Source organism: Falco rusticolus, chromosome 8 (genome assembly GCF_015220075.1).
Source record: "Falco rusticolus isolate bFalRus1 chromosome 8, bFalRus1.pri, whole genome shotgun sequence".
NCBI lineage: Eukaryota > Metazoa > Chordata > Aves > Falconiformes > Falconidae > Falco > Falco rusticolus.
Window position 1 is genome coordinate 64,357,103 of NC_051194.1, and position 14,476 is coordinate 64,371,578.

Below are 14,476 nucleotides of genomic sequence, written 5' to 3' on the forward strand. Positions count from 1 at the left end.
CTAGTTAAACAAGTGCCAATTATTGAATAATTCTCTGACCTAAACAGAAAGTTATTGTATATGGAAAGATTTTTTTTCTTTTCTTCCTGGAGAGTGCTTTATACCAGATGCCCTTTTAAATTGTTTTGAATTCTCTGTAGGCAGTAGATAACTAAACCTACAGAATGTAGTAATGGCAAAAAGGAAGCAATCAAGTTGGCCACTTCTAGTTAAGAGTCATGGAAAAGGCATCTGTTCTATATGAATTGCAGACTATAGGAACTTTGACAGTTCATAGACCAGACTTAATTTATTAAACTAAGTTTCTAATATAAACAGTAATTCGTTTCAGGCACTGACACTGAAGGTCTGGATTATGTGAATAAAACATAAAGACCTCCGCTGGCCTCCTGAAAAAAGGTAGTTTTGCTGCATAGGAAGAAAATAACCAAGTGTGCCTTAGCAGCCGGCGTCAGCGCTGAGGCCATGCCCCGTGTGCCCCAAGCGAGGGTATCGCTGGCGGCGCGGCTGGCTGGCATTCCTGCCCACGGCCTGTCACCCAGCTGCCGAGGATCCTGGAGATTACCTTGGGGTAAAAGATATGGGGATCTCAGCAAAACTGCAGTTTGAAGTCTTTGGAGAGACGCTCATTTGCAAACAAAGCAATGTCTAATGGCATGAATGTGGGAGAAAAAGGCCGAGAGAAGAGCGCCTCGATGCCACGCGCCTGCTGCCTCTCCAGGGAGGCTGTTACCCCAGACTAAGCCAGGGCACCGGCTTGTCAGGGACCCACACGCCCAGCCACCCACGCCAGCAGGATAGGGGACAGCCTCTTATGGGGCATGGTGCCCACTGGTGCCTGCGCTGTACATAGACACACGCACACAAAAATACCTTCTCAATGGCAGTTCAGTGTATCTGCTGATGCATTCAGCAAATACTGCTACGGAGCACCCGGACAAAATGAAGTACTCAAAGCATGATTTATGGGAGACCCTTGCTTTGTTTGCCCAGCTCCGGCTTCATCCAGGTCCAGGAGAAGCACAGATCAGGGGGTCTCAGGGCCGGATGTCAGCAAATGTTTATCTTCAAGCACTTTAGTAATTCAGGTGAATACAGTAGGACTATTTCACTGCTTAAAATTAGGCAGGTACCTAAACAATTTCCTGGATCAAGTTCACATTCAGCTCAGGTTTCCAGCACGGGGTTTGCTGTAGCTTTGACCAAAAGTTTGATCATAGCTCAGAAATCACACACAACTATTTCCTTATGTCATCAGCCCTCAGCAAAGACCAAGTATGGAAAACCTCAGTTCGGGTTTTTTTCCCCACCAAAAAAGTTACGGAAAGGAGTGACGAGGTGAAAGCGTTTTGCATCAGCGCTGGCGAGTTCGTTGCTGTTGGTGAGATCAACAGACCAAAGTTTCTGCTGGCAGGAGTGTGAAAGCAGCCACCCCAGGCTCCTCTCCAAAAGCCGAAGGCGAGCTCCCTGCCACCCCGCACGCCAGCAGGCAGCAAGAGGTGGCTTTTGTGTGGCATTTTGCTCAGGCTGAACCCGCTGCATTGCCAACCCCAGCTAATTGCTTGCTTCCCCATCTCATTTGCCTGAGAATGACAGAGAATGCGAGACAGCACAGGGTCTATAAAATCATTAATTGAATTACTAGTGTGGAATAAGTAGCGCATCAATTTGAATTCACCATCATCCCCCTCCTCTCCTCCCCCGTGTTTTAGAGACCAATCCTACTGTTGATATGTGCACAGCTTTGGAAGGAGGCCCAATAAATAGATGTGCTATTCTAGCTAAACAAATTTATTTTTCCAGCTGTTCTACTGAATTAGTAAATTGCAATGTTGACTTCAGACTATCTTCCCCATAAAATATATGCTGGCCTGTATATTTTACTGGCAATTCTTTTGCGACACCTCATTAAGGGCTGATCCAATCTGTATCCCAGTCTATTGGAATTTTGCTTTGACCCGAATGGGCTTCAGATTGGGAGGCAATATCGATTCAGTACCTGTTTTATATTTTATTGTTGAATCATGAGCAACACTTTTTTTTTTTTTTTTTTTGCACACTCTCTCCCCTCACCTGGTTTTCTAAGAGGTTTTAGGGCAATAATTGCAGGTACGAGTGGGCTTGGAGTTTTGTGCCAAACACACTGTCTGCGCACATGCGGTTTCACCGGCACATGTTGATGATTGCTTCTCTGGGAAGGGAACAGGAATTGTCCAGCCTTAATACATAAACTTCTCTTTAGCCTGTCTCTGTGTTCAAATGGACTCAAAAGCTTTTACAGATTGTACAGGTTTGGTTTGCCTTCGTTTGGCATCTTCCATTTCGTTCACACCAGCACATAGCAACAAACAACGCTACAAGGTTGCAACAGCAGCATTTCAATCTCCTACATTAATACAAATTAATTCTGGGCTACGGTTCAGATTTACCGTTTTTAACACCGTCATCACGTTTCAGCTGGCACCGCCCAAGCGAAGCTGAGCCTGGCGGCCCTCGCCCCACAGCTCCCGCCGGGCAGCGGGCAGGCACTGCAGGCACCGCAGGCACCGCCGGGCTGGCCGGGGCCGTTCCCGGCACCGTGTCCCCGGGGTCTGGCGGGCACCGGGCAGAGCCCAGCAGGTGTGCTAGCACAGGTGCGCAGCACAACCCCCGTGTCACCGAAACCTGCTGGCTTCGGCAGAGCAGCAGATAGCCGCGAGAAGCGGGCTTGGCGGGGCCACGCAGCATCACCCCAGTCCCAGCAGCTGGGACGGCTTTCATGCACCCAGACTGCAGCGGCTCCCATTTAACGTGCTCGAGAGATGCAAACAAGACAAAAATATTTGTTGATATTATCCCTCCTGGCCAAAGAGGAAAAATGAATGTTTGTTGTAATATTGATAAGTACATGTAGTTGTTCACGTCTGTGCTTCTAACTTCTTCGAAGGGTTTGGCTTCTACCAACATCTCCAAAATAGTCTTTAATGACACAAAATTCAACCTGAAGTCCAGACGTGGGCTGGCAGCGGTGCCCGTCAGCCACGTTTGGGATTGCCCCTGGAGCACGGGGCAGGGGCCAGCTGAGGCACAGGGGAGCCAGGGGATGCCCTGGCACGGCCATGGCGTGCAGGACCCGCAGAACAGCCCCAGCACGGGGCGGCAGCAGGACGCCGTGTTCCAGCCGGGTGGGCGAAGGGGCTGGGGAGGGGACAGGGAATGCACACCCAGCAAGGAAGGACCCCCATGGTTTCTCCTTGACCATAAAACTAAACCCAAATAAAAATGGAGCAAAACTTAAAACCAAACAAATAAAGAACAAATAACATGCTTTTAATGTCCTGATGCAAGAGGGCTCTAATACCATTTCCACATCCATTAGGCAAAGGATTTTGCATGTTCCCTCACAGAGTGAGCATTTTCAGTGGCTTTCCCTTAAATTAAGATGACAGGTTACCACTGCACAGTGTTGTTAATCTTTTCCTAAAAGCTTAATGTTACTACTTAGTAGTTTACTAATAAATCAGAGAAAATACATAATGTCATTTTGGTTTAGATATAGATGGATGACTTTTTAGTATTTGTAAAGTTGTAGAACAGGTACTGTCATGGCATTCAGCGGAAGGAGCAACACTTGGTGTGGTAGCTGTATTCCTTTCTGCCCTAGGGCCACGGCGCAGTACACCATTCACATGCTCAAAACCAATTCAATACCCTGTCATACATCCTTTCAGCTGTCTTCCATGCAAGATGTATTAAGGATGGTGCTTAATTTTCATAGGATACTTTGATCCTATTTTTCATTACTTTAAACTTTCTTTCCCCTGAAAATATTATATCCTTTTAGGATATTTTTTTTTTTGCAAGCACGCATCATCACTGCTGCTGTCATCCTGCATTTGATTTTGCTGCTGAGTCCCCTCTAGTTTGTGGATTTACTGCTTTTGATGCCATACAAGTGCGTTTAAATTGGTGACTGGGACGTGACCACATCATTCTCTTTTGTGTGCCACTGATGATGGGAGACACTGTGTCTTCACAGGTACGTCCTGAGAGGCAGCCTAAGCGGGCGAGGGCTTGACTGGCTTTATCTTTATTGTCGGGCAATTTATTTTACTGCCCAGGAAACAGTTGACAAAATTAGAAGCAAACAGACTCATCTAGGGGTGAGGATCTTGTCCCTCCAGTGTGACAGGCAGCTGCTAGAGCGTCTGCCACGCATCCCCTGTGCACCACCAAGGGGCTCGCCCTGAGTTCCCACTCATAGTTGCCTATGTGGAGTAGGTATCCCTAAAAACCAGTGGTCACCAGTAACCTGCAGCACTTGGGCCAGGAGCACAGCACCCCATCAGCAGCACCAGGAGGGAGGGCAAGGGCTGCCTGCTGCTTTCTGCTGCAATGGGTCCTGCTTGTTTGGCCACCAGGAGCGGGAGCAAGACCCGTGGGGGAAACTCACATTGTCCGAGTTTTGAAGCCAGCTGACATTTCTGAAAACCCAGGCTCTCCGGGGATGGCCTTGAGCACAAGCTCTCCCACCGTGTCGGTGCAAACCAGGAGTAACCCTGTTCCAGTGAGTAGTGTAAAACCAGTACGAGCAGCAAACAAGACACCTATGGATATACCTGAACTGAACCTACAGGTCAAAAAACCCCACTTGGCCCATAGCACGTGCCTTTCTGAAGGCATTTTTGCCCAGTTACTGTCACTACAGATGGCAAACAGTGTCTCTTAGCTCTCTGTACGAGCGGCATGACCTGTTCTGCAGAAATACAGTGCCTCTCCAGAGAGAGGAGGCAGCAAGTGGAGGAGAACATCTCCACCTCCCTCCCCAGCACCGCCTGCTGTTGCACAGGTGCTGGCTGCAACTGCCCTTCAGAGGGGCTGCGGCTGAGCGGCCGGAGGGGGACCAGAGACGTAGGGGCAAGGGGCCCCTGTGCCACCCCTTGCCTGGCTCCCCTGGGGCGGGAGACAGGCACTGAGGGGGGGAGCATCCAGGTGCTGGCTGTCCGGGGGGCCAGGGACCGCTTCCCCTTTACAAGGAATTTTTACAAGAAAAGCCCCGGCAGCCCATTTTGTACTTTCCAATGCCAGATCCTGTCTATATTCTTATTAGGTGCTCCTAAGGCCTCCTAATTATTGCTTCCTGGTTGTTTTTACTTCTCCTTATTAACTTAATAGGTTCTCTGATGAGCAGAAGCACCCAGGAGCCATCACCTCCTCATTTAAACCAGAACTCACGATTTTGTGCTGGTGAACTATGCATTTTTTGCTGCACAATAGATGGCAGTAGAGAAAAAAGGCTGAGACTAGACAATTTATAGTTTGGAATATGCAGCTGATTTTTTTTTTCCCCCTCCTCAAATCACCGTACAGTATTTGTTGCTTTCTTCTCAACAGAGAGCTTTCCTAGAAAAGGCAGTCTGGTGTGGATGAGCCTAGATGGAATAAAAGATTCGTGCATGAATAATTAACATATTGGAGGCCTCACTTGAACTTCTTGCCTTACCCAGATGAATGAGTTAACATGTTGGAGATTATTATAAAAAGGGACTATTCTGCTCCGGTAGATCAAATCAGCTGAAAATGATGAAGTATTGCCACACATATAAATATATGCTCAGTACTTAAAAATAACCCTTCCAATAAGTATAGTCATATTGGAGTTCAGCTACGCTGACAGTCGCAGCGACAAGATAAAAAGATTTGGCATGAGTCATTCAGTTTGACTTTTGCACTGAAATGAGATGCAAGCCTGGGAACTCGCTTTATGTAGGGCAGCCGCCGTGCAGGCGGGCAGCTCCTACCTCCCCACTTTCGTGGTGCGGGGAAGAGCAGCGGCAAGCAGAGCCAGAGCACCTCCAACTTCAACGCAAAGGCCGCTGGATAAACGCACAGGGCTCGGCAGCTCCTCCCCACGACCTGGCTGCTGCTGCCTGCAGGCGTGCACCCAAGTGCAGGGATGGATGCTGAGCAGGGCACTGCCTGGTGGCCACTGGGCCAGAGCTGGAGCAGAGCACGATGGAGTCTGGCCCCACAGCCAGCAGAAAGTGCCCCTTAACTGTAAATAGCCATGGTTTACCATAGTCTTTTTAATTTAGCAAATGCTTTCCATTACTGCCTACTTCTTTGAAACCTAATTGCTGCAAAAAGGACTCTTCCTTGTAAATCGACATCAAACTGATGCTAACCACAGGAGGGAGAGAAAATTTAATTACAAACTTTAATTCTTACCTCAGCTTTACTAATTTTTAATTGTGCCTAATAATAGTGAAAAACCAAGCTGGGAAAAATGCAGGAGGTTAAATTCACCACAAAGAAATTGCTAGATTCCTTATTCAAATGGATGCCGCAGCTTTCCTGCCTATTCGTACCTCTCTCTATCCCACAGCACTAATAGTAAAATAAGGTTGGGAAAGAAAACTGTATCATCATTTTCCCATGCCTCCGTTAAATAAAACCTTCCTGATGCAGGCGGCACAGAGCTGTGGTGAGGACAGCGAGCCTCCGCCACGCACGTTGCTTGCAGGGTGCCCGGCATGAGAAGGGATGGCGGCCGCAGGCTGGTGCTTAGCAGAGCGCGGGACTTGGCAAGGCGTTTGTAAGCTGAGAGCACAGCACACCCTATCCCAGTTGTGGCTGTCATTGCATTAGCTGTGTAGGAATTATTCTGGAATCTAATGATTTTGCTCCCAGCCAAAGCTCCTCTAACCCCAGTGCAGCCACCGCCCCGCCACACAGTACGTTGCGGTGGCCGCAGCCGGTGCCAGCACAGGCACTGAGCAGGAGCAGCGCCAGGCCGCTCTGGCACGCAGTACCGGGCGGGCAATGGGTCCTCCCAGCACAGGCTTTCTTTTCCAGAGAAAGTTAAAGGTGTGCTGTGCCATGACATTATCCAGGACTGCTTAAAAATAAAAATAGATTGGAAGTATTTTGGAGGCGTTTCTGTATATTCTCTCTCAACTGCGCAGTGCTGTCAAGCAAAACGTCTTCTTTCTTCAATCAGTGCATAAACGCAGACCAGATAGAACAGGGCACAGAGTTTGTGTGCAGGAACGCCCGATTTCTACACTCTACTCAATTTGCAACAACCTGAAAGTTACCACTAGCAGCAGCCATGGTAAAAGCGGAGCGATTCTTGCAGTGCCGGAGGCGAGCCAGGGCTCACCGGCTGCCAGGCTTTGGCAGAGCCACGGCAGTGGCTGAGCGGCACTTGCCCACGCGCAGGTCCCCCGGCTGCTCGCACAGTCACCACGATGCACTGTATTCACACGCACCTTCAGAAAATCGCTGCTTCCCAAAATCTGGGTGGCAGCAGCAGAGGGAGCACGGAGTGCCTCTGCCTGGAGGGTTTGTTCGGCTGTCCTGAGGGCTGCTCCTCAGCTCTGGCACGGCAGGGAGGCCACCCTCCCCGCCACCCAGGCCACCCTCCCCGCCACCCATCGCAGTTCAGCGGTGCTCGCTGACGAAACCATCCTGCCTCAGCAGATAGCTAAGGGATCTGGTAAGAAAACCTTCACCTGCTAACAATATTTTTCCACTTAGATCTGTTCCTAAAGCTTATTGCCACATCAAATCCCATTATAGAAAATAAGGAAATGTTAAAATTAAGAACTAATGTTCACATGAAAGAATTTTTTTTACTATTTCCTTCAGCAAACCAATGAATGTTTAACAGTTGAAATTGCTTTGAAACAGCAATAAATTATTTCATGCATACATGACAAATATTAAAACCAGAAGGTTTCTTAATATGAAGTCACTGGTACCGAGATTCATGTTTGCCTTTGTTAATTACCTACTTGTTTATTAGCTTAGTTTCACAGAGGAGCTGCTGATATCCTCGAGTTAAGGATTTCAGAGCTGTTCACAGGATGTAATAATACGGTTTTATTGGGTGCTTGTTGAGAAAACGGTTTTAGTTGTTTGCACGTAAGCTGTAAAACTGCTGTTTCAGCCAGCCTGAAGCCCCCTGCACAGGTCCCTGCAGGCCCATGCCCCTCCGGGGCGGCCGCAGCATCCGCCTGCGCTGCGGGCATGGATGCTGAGGGAGGCTGGGATGCTGCCCTGGCACTGCAGCGCAGGAAAAGGTCTCCCTTGGGCTAAACCCAGTCTCACCCAGGACAAGCCTGCCCCGAGGCTCTGTTCCCAGCCACCTGAGAGGTGCTGCTCAGAAAGTCCCATGCTGAGCAGGCAAGCCCAAAGAGAGCCAGCCTTTGCTGTGAATTTAGTATTTTAAATTTGAGTAGATTTTTAGATATTATTTTTGTTTTAACCAGCAGGCTGAACATTCTCTACACAGCAAACTGCTCTAGGCTGCAAGTGTTTCCTCTGGGAGGAAAAACCAGCGGCACAGACTCTGGGAGTATGTTATTATTGACTAAATCATTTTTATCACTACCATTAAGGAATTATTCCCTCAAGCTTCACCTCCCAGAGCTGGGGCATTATAGCCAACTTTAAGGGAAAAAAAGCTTCCAGTTGTACTGAGTGCAAGGAAAGGCTTGCAGTCTACAGGTACGTATGGGGCGATAAAACAAATGCCTCCCTACGTCACCAGTCAGCAAGACTTCATGGTGTTCAGCTCTGTCTGATCACCCTTGATGTGCTCACTACTGACCACATCCAAACCAAAACGCATCTTTTCACCCCCCAACCCGCCTGTAGCACCCGCTGCCTCAAAGCAGTCCTGCCCATCCTGCCTGCACGCTGAGGATGCCCTCAGCACCACCGTGACACGGGCACTGGGCAGAGGGGCTGGGAAAAGCACCCTGGTGGCTGGCAGGCACCCATGACCTCCTAAACAAAACCGGGTTTCTACAGACTATAGATACGTTACACAGCATTTACAGCAAAAGAATTATCTCACATTTTCCTCCCTCAAAACCAACACATTACTTGCCTGGAAATGTTTGTTACAGTTTTTTTCAAGGCAACTTTAGAAAGTATCAGTATCAGCTTTGGTTTTGAAAGCCTGCGATATTTTGAAACCCGGCTTTTCCTATTGCTGCCTAAACCAGAAGTATAACACACTGAGAACCGTGCAATTAAAACAAACAAAAAAATCCCATGAAGAATAACAAACTAATCTGACCTGCTCTGGTGCTTTTCAGAGGCAATACAGGTCCTGCACTGCAGCCCCCCGGCAGCGTCATGCTCCTTCGGCCTGTGACCGTAACTCAGCTGCAGGTTACTAGCAGACTTAGAGATGCATTTTTTCAAGAAAAAGAATAATTTTTGGGACATGTGTAGCAGATGGGAATGTTAACTCATAGTGTTAGGAGTTAACCTGGTTGTATTATAATGTGATAGCTCCACAGCTAATGCCCATCAGCACTGTGGGCCATTTACTTTATCATAAAATAAAATTAATTGAGTGAAAATAAATTGCAGAGGGATACAGAAGAATTTGAGACCATATACATGAAATACACGATAGCTCGAGTCTCCCGTGACACATCTTCATTAGGGAGGAAACAATTATTATTAATTCTGTCTTTAAAAATAAATATCCTGAAACCCGCAACGAGATTTACTGCACGGGCTGTGGATGCTGGTATGGGTATGTGAGCGCTAAAATACCTTTTCCTTTGAAGAAGGACTTCCAGACTCAGCAGAACGTTATGGCAAGGCTGGCTGCTGGTGCCCATGCCCTGGCGAAGCCTGCCCGAGCGATGCGGGGAGGGTGACGCGGGGAGGGCCGCGCGGGGCCCTGGCGCTGCTGCAGGAGCAGCACAGGGGCCAGGTGAGCAGCAGGGAGCTGCCAGCGGGGCTGCGGGCAGCTAGAGTTGGCTCGTGGGCTGCAGTATTTCTAACGGAGAATGTTTGTTTGAGTGCATGCATGCATTTGCCAAGTATAGCAAGGTAATGACATTGAGGCTTATTGATAATACAGTTATAATTCCATGTAATGACCAACTGAGCAAAATGATACAACCATCTCTCCTTCATCAATTATGCTTCTGTCCACAGAGACTTCTCAGTTAAGGGCTGTTTATTTCTGCAGCGAGACGTAGACCAGATATGCAGAATATAAACCTCCCTATTAGGATTCACTAGTATACTTTTTTTTCCTTCCAAGCCGTTCAGTGGCATGTCATTTTGGGGATCAGCTTTCTGGCTGTGCAGTGAGATAGGAGCTGGAAACACAGACATGACCGTGGCGCTGAGCGAGAGGCAACAACCTGCCTGGTCCCGGCTGCAGGCACCTCCCGCGCTCCCGCTCCAGAGAAGCTTTTATTTGTTTTCTTACAGGTCAGTCACGAATCCCCATGAGAGGATTTCCATGTGTGTCGGTGATAGCATTCCACTGGTCACCGTTAGTTAGTTTCCCTAAAAAACCAGTAGGGCAAAGGGTTTTCTTCCCCCCCCCAACACCTGTACACCAGCAGTCCCTCCAGATGACCGGTGCAGCTCAACGCTGAGCAGTAGCGCGCAGGCAGCCCTTCCCAGGGCCAGCACACACGGGCGGCAGCGGACATGCCAAGAGCACCGCTCCTGGCACGGCTGCCCCGCTTCCCTGCCTCTAAACCCACAGGCGGTTTACTTCGTTACTGAAGGCTCCACGTGCCTTTTGCAATACGAGTTTTGTTCCCAGCTCTCAGATCTCCGTACCGCTCCAGGTTAATTGGATGTTAGTCATAGAAATGGCCACGTTTGAAAGAGCTGCGTGCATCTGCCTCCCTATTTATAGGGCAGGATAACCGCCACGTGCTTGACCAGCGCATAGTGACTCCAGGTAGGGAGAACTTGAAAGCAGACTGTATCTCCCCCCCTCCCCAGCAATTTCATTTGCGTGCTGCGCAGCAACTGGGGCGCAGGTAGCAGTTATTGGGTCGCAGTGCAAGGTGAACACTGGGTAGTGGCGCAGTCTTCGGGCACTGCTCTGGATGTGCAGGAAGACAGATAAGATGCAAGGGATGTGGTTTAATTAGGCCACAACTTTATTAAGTTAACTCATCTGGGATCTATCCAGCGCAATTCTTTCTTTAATCACTCCCACATGGTGGAGGGTTGCCATTAGCCTTCCTGCTCCCCGCAGATGGTAACCAGTCCTCTGCCACTCATCACATGTACAAGGGTTAGGGCTTAGTTTTACAAGGGAAGAGGCTTGGTTGCTGCCATGGATGTTGTACCCAGCACCAGCTCAGCCTGGCAGCAAAGCATCCCGCTTTGCTGCCACGAGGACAGCCTGCAGCATGACACCTGTCCCCCTGCCATGACAGCCCAAAGATGCTGCTGACACAGGGCAGCTGGGATAAATGACCCCCAAGAGGCAAAGGAGAATTAGCATCGTGTCCTGGGACATAATTATTTAAACAAAAAAAAAAAAAAAAAAAGAAATGTCTCTTAACCCTGTAGGGAGAATGCAACAGCCAAGGTCTATTTTAGTGAGGGAGATCTGTTTCTGAAAGAGAAAAGAGCTCGGCTTCTTCCAGCTATTGTCCGCAGCATTGCATAGCAGCCAGCAGTTGGGTTTTTTTCCTCCTGACAAAACACAGACTACCTTCCTGCGTTAGAACATTTTGGTGACTTTAATTACCCAGTTGTGTGTGTTTGGGGCAGAGAGAGGCGAGCCCGAATGTAGAACAGACATTAATCTGCACTGCCAAGTCCAGCACTGGTCACCAAACTTCACTGGAGGGCTCTTCCCCTGTGCGTGCACTCACGCTTGCACCTTGCCACTGACACGTCTGAGCCAAGCAGTGTCACTCATGCTTTCATGCAGAAACACTGCCTGCACGCGGGTCAGGAGTAGCCAATTTTTCATCTCCTTATGGGCTAAGCGTGCTGTTTTCCTGACCAAAAGTCAACATAAAAAGCATCCTCCAAGGGCCAGCTCCAGCCCATGGCTGGGCTCCACGTGCCAGGCAGGACTGCGCTCCCCAGCCAGGCGCAGCTGGCAGGCAACATACCCTGCCCTGAGGTTGCTCATTGGTGTGCTGCAATGTTTTCACAGCATAACTTGAACTAATAATGCCTGTTGTGTCATGGACGCTCCTCTTTTCTACAAAACATCAAGGGTCAGAGGAAAAGGGCATCATCTGTTGCATGACTTTGTTGTTACATGCTCATTGCACTGGAAGCAGCAGCACTGTGCCCAGGACGGGCTGCAGCGCCATGTGCAAGGCTGTACCACTATGTAGCAGTGGCTATTCCTTCTGCCACATGACCTTTGTTTTTTGCTTTTCTCATACACAGCACTATGGCTTTTTTTTTTTCTTTTTTGTTTTAAATCTTCTAGATTATTATAAGCCTTTATTTGGCTGCTGCAACCCAAGGTCTTAATCAAGCTCAAGGCTAAATTATGCTGGAAATCCCTGAGGGAACAGAGGTAATGCCAAGCTGCAGGCTCCTGGATGGAGCCCAGTCTCTGACTCAGCAGCTGTGTGGCATTGTTTATTTTAAGCTATATATGTATGTGTACATATATATATCTATAGAGCATGCAAACATGTAAAAGACCTGGGAGAGTCAGCAGCCCTGTCCTAAGCACCAACGTTGAGGATGCTGTGGCTGAAGTGGCCGAGATGTGCCCGTGTTTTAGTGTTTCAGCAGAGTGGAAACATGCTTTTTCCTAGAATATAAAAAAATCTTGCTCTGCTTTCTCTCCATCTCCTCCTGGGGGGCTGACTCTGGGTCCCTGCCAAAGCAGTGGAAGTCACAAGCCTCTGAGAAAGTCTGTCCACCAAAACCAGCCCTTTGGGAAAGGAGCCATCTCCTTCCTCAGACCTCATGCTTTGAAGGACATGGAAGAAATCTCCGACTGAGGCAAGCCCTGGCAGCGACACGCTGAGCGCTCAGTCCCCAAGCCCTGTGCAGAATTGGTTTCTCTCAACTGTTTTGCGCCTTCCTGGGCTCCTTCACATGCCTGCTGCAAAGCCAAGCCACCGAACCCCGGTGGTCACTTCACTGTTGCCTGTATTTGCTCTGTGAAAATACAGCGATGTGCCCATCACGTTTCTTAGGTGACACGAGGTTTCCTCTGACAGGAGAGCTGTACCACATTCTTTTTGCTGATGAACAAGAGTGACTTCTGGGGATCCAGAAACCCCCAGATCTCTGATGGATGTAGCACTGAACCTGCCAAGGGGCCAGAGAGGAACATCTATGCTTTCCCACCAAGGAGAAATCGAGGTGACAGGTGAAGCAGAGGACCTTGCACCCCTTTCACTCAGAGCAGGCTGATGCTGCAGGACTGGTGGTGGAGCCCAGGGACATGGCAGCCACTGCTCCCCCGTGTTTCTTTGCTTGCTAACCAGACATCTACCTTCTGAGTGTCACACCTAATGCAACGTGGCTGTCATCACTCATTGACATGGCACCACATATACACGAAACCAGTATCAGATACACACAAACCCAATAAAACCCCAATGGCCAGCAGCCGTCTTCCGACCAGTCTGCAAGAGAGCCCATCCGTCAGCTTTGATAATGCAAACACACACCCTCATCAAGGGACAGTCAGAACTTAAGCGACAGTCTCAAACCTGAGTCACAGCTACTCTGCTTTTGACAACAGCTTTTTTCCATGCTATAAATACACATTTAGGGACACGCAGCCCAAACGAAACAAAGAGGTTTTGCAGTTTTACTCAGTCGTTAGCATCTTCTGTGACTTTGTTCACAGACACTATTTAAAAGCAAAGGCAAATGGAGTGGTATGAAGTTGCACAGATTTCTAAAGGCCAAAACATACGTTTTATGTTTATTTGAAAAATTTATGGCTCTATCTTGCCCTCATACAAGTAGAACTTAGTGCTGTGCGTCTGGGGACTTTAACCACGAGAAAATTCCTTTACCCCTTCCATCCCCAAGGTCTTCCCAGGATCTGAGCACCAGAGGATCTTATAACCCCTTCACCCATGCTCAGCTAGAAAGTGAAAGCAAGAAATTGCATTTCATTTGATTACAGAAGTTCTTTTCAGGATAAACAGTGAAGACACGCTCCCGCACCTGCTCCCTGGGAACATCATCCAGCCTTCAGCCTAGGACCAAACTCAACAGCACAAGGTCTCCCTTAGAACCATTCCCCCTCCAAGTCTCTGCCTAAAATCAGCTTGCTTGACACGTACCTGAAGCCACACTACAAGGCTGCTAGAACATTGGTTGTAAACCAGCTAGAATTTACCCTTCATCCAGGCAGCCCTTAGTATTAGTGCGCTGACCCACTTCTGTTATGTAGATGTTTATTTCTGTCAAAGATACTTGGGTTTCACGATGGGACTGAATCTGAGAAGATCCATGACAATAACTCCTACTTTTTTTCCTTCCCTTTTTTAATGGCATACACCAGCATTTTACAGATGCTGTGATTGCTGTATGGATACACATATAGAGCCAATGATATCTGCCCATGCTGCAGACCACTCACCCGACCCTAGCCCTCACCTCCAACCTGAGCCCCCCTCCTGTTCTGGTGGCAGGCGTCCTGGGAACATGCCTTAACCCAGCGCTGCGCAAAGCTGAATGCGTTTAACACTGGCCAGAGGCTGTTCAAGCT